General features: G+C 39.9%; 1 non-coding gene across 1 annotated transcript; it reads right to left on the bottom strand.

Moving 5' to 3' along the window:
* Positions 1 to 211: 211 nt before the first annotated feature.
* LOC115032465 (small nucleolar RNA SNORA17) lies at positions 212 to 341 on the bottom strand. The gene has a single exon (XR_003838140.1). It is a non-coding gene; the product is annotated as a small nucleolar RNA SNORA17 (small nucleolar RNA).
* Between the last annotated feature and the right edge of the window lie 2267 nt (positions 342 to 2608).

Raw genomic sequence — 2608 nt, 5'->3', positions numbered from 1 at the left:
CCTCTTAGTGGCTCCTGGGATCTATGAATGAATGGGATCATCTCAGGAGTGGTCTCAGGGAGTGTTATGCCCCATTCATGCATTATGGTACCAAAGATGGGTCATCTCAAACAGTCTGTGCCCCTAAGGCCTGTTTGGCGTCAAACTAGGTACCTTGTCTGGGTCATCTGGCACTGGGCTTGTAGTCATCTCAAGCTCTCTCTTTTTAAGGAATGTTAGGTTCCTACTCATTCAGATGTTCAGAGGTCAGAACACTGAGCATAGACATAACCTCTCTCATCTCTGCCACCTACTGACACACATGTGAAACAGCAGCCATACCTGCTCACTTCAAGGACAGTGAATTTTATATTTCTTTATTATGTATCACAGACATCAAACCTTGATTATAGCATATTTTGTGACCTTTATTTTCATGATCAGAGTTTAAATTATAAGGATTTGCTTTTCAAGTGATGTAGAAAAACTTCCTAAGCAGTGTATAACAAGCTTTCCAGTTTCCTACAGTGCTTTAAATGCAAGGAACTGAGGGGCCATGCACAATGGACACTATTACAGATATTTATGTATAAGCAAATACTAATAGGCTCCCACATATGACTCCAGCGTTTGCTCTGTGTTCATTACAAATTCTCAAATAAATTGTTGCTCTTTTCAGGGCAGTTTGTCTCCACCAATGATGGTGTAAGGTCCCTTATCTCCTGTGTCCTGGACTCTTACGTGAGCTAAAAGAGTTGCTCAGTAATTATGACTGTGGATTCGAGAACAAAGTTTTAAAAATAAAATGTTGGTGGCTATAGAGATGGCTCAGCACTTAAGAGCACTTGTTCTTGCAAAGCACACAGATTCAGTTCCCAGCAGTCAAATGGCAGCCCACAACTCTTCATATTTCCAGTTCTAAGGAATCCATCTCCCTCTACTGGACATTGAAGGCACTTCAGGCTCATGATACACATACATAAAGCAGGCAAAAACAGAAATTGAACTGTATGACTCAACTATACCATTCCTGGATTTATATTCAAATGACTTGTGGTTGAAAATATGTAGGCTCATACATTTGAATGCTTGGTTCTCACTTAGAACCACTGAGGAGGACTGGGAGGCTTTGAGATTTCAAAAGCCCTTTTGAAGCCCCCAGCAGAATAGGTTGTAAAGCTTTCAACTACTTCCCCAGTGCCATGCCTATCTGTTTCTCACCTTGAAGATCATGGACCAACCCTCTAAAACTGTAAGCAAGTACCTAATTTTTTTTTTTTTTTTTTTTTTTGGTTTTTCGAGACAGGGTTTCTCTGTGTAGCCCTGGCTGTCCTGGAACTCACTTTGTAGACCAGGCTGGCCTCGAACTCAGAAATCCGCCTGCCTCTGCCTCCCGAGTGCTGGGATTAAAGGCGTGCGCCACCACGCCCGGCTGCAAGTACCTAATTAAATGCTTTATTTTATAAAAGTTGCCTTTTATAAAAGTGGTCATGTAGTCTCTTTATAGAAATAGAACAATAACTGAGACAGAGCTTGGTACCAGGAACTGGGATACTGCTCTGACAGGCCTGACCAAACTGTTGTTTGGGGAACTTTAGATTATTTGGGGACTTTGGAGTAAGACAGCAACTGAATGCTATAAGCAGAGTTTAATGGGCCATCATAGTAAGAGCACAAAAGACAGTAGAGCTGAAAACAATGAGGATTATGGCCCAGCTCAAGAGGTTTTAGAAGGGGAAAATATTAGAAACAATTCTTTTAGTATTTTAGTATTTTTTGCAAAAAAAAAAAAAAAATGTGGTTTCTGTTTTCCCTAGTCCAAAAAAAAAAAATTTGCCAGAAGATAAGAAAAGTTTTGGATTAACATTATTGGTAAAGGAGCTCAGTATTGACTGTGTCCTATGTTCGCTAGTATCCTAATATACTCTGGTTATTAGTATCGTTATTAGTATTATAGATCATTATTATGCAGATCTACAGTAAAAAAGTAAACAAGCAAGGAAAATGCTCAGTTCAAGAAGAAAAAGAGAAAAAGGGAATGTAATATTGGTACCAAGTTTTGTAATTCAAGAGATGGAAAGTTTAAAGGAAGTCCTGATTCTAAATGGAACAAAAAGAGTAGCAACCTCATGGCAAAACCCTGCAATTAAAATCTGAAATTAAAGGGAAGCTTAAGCTGCAAAGGAAACCATCAACAATGGAAAGAAGTGACTGTAACTCAAGGAGGAGGGCAGGTTCTTGTATCACCAAGCAGAAGAATTTGGTAGCTTCTACCACACCACATGCTTCTAAATTTAGAGTCAAAGATACAAAAGGGGACGGTTGAATCATTGTCTGTGGTTAATGAGAGACATTCGTGCCAGGGGTGTGACATGGGTATTCCTGCATGGAGTTCCTAAGAGGCCATTGCATGAATCTATGAAGGTTAAATTTCAGTTTCATCAGAGACCCCAAGATATTGGAGATGCCAGAGCCATGGTGTACCTCCCAAGGAGAACTGCACAGAGAGTATAGAAACAACCTAAGAGAGAGAGGTATATTACTGTCAGCAAAGTTGGAAGGGAAGAGCCATCTGATACCAGACATGGAGCTCTGAAATTTACCCTACAAGTTTTTGGTATTGATTTCA

The sequence above is a fragment of the Mus caroli genome, unplaced genomic scaffold (genome assembly GCF_978045245.1).
Source record: "Mus caroli unplaced genomic scaffold, Mus_caroli_1 scaffold_1, whole genome shotgun sequence".
NCBI classification, from domain to species: domain Eukaryota; kingdom Metazoa; phylum Chordata; class Mammalia; order Rodentia; family Muridae; genus Mus; species Mus caroli.
The sequence above is the reverse complement of the archived record's forward strand: the minus strand, read 5'-3'. Positions and strand labels throughout refer to the sequence as shown.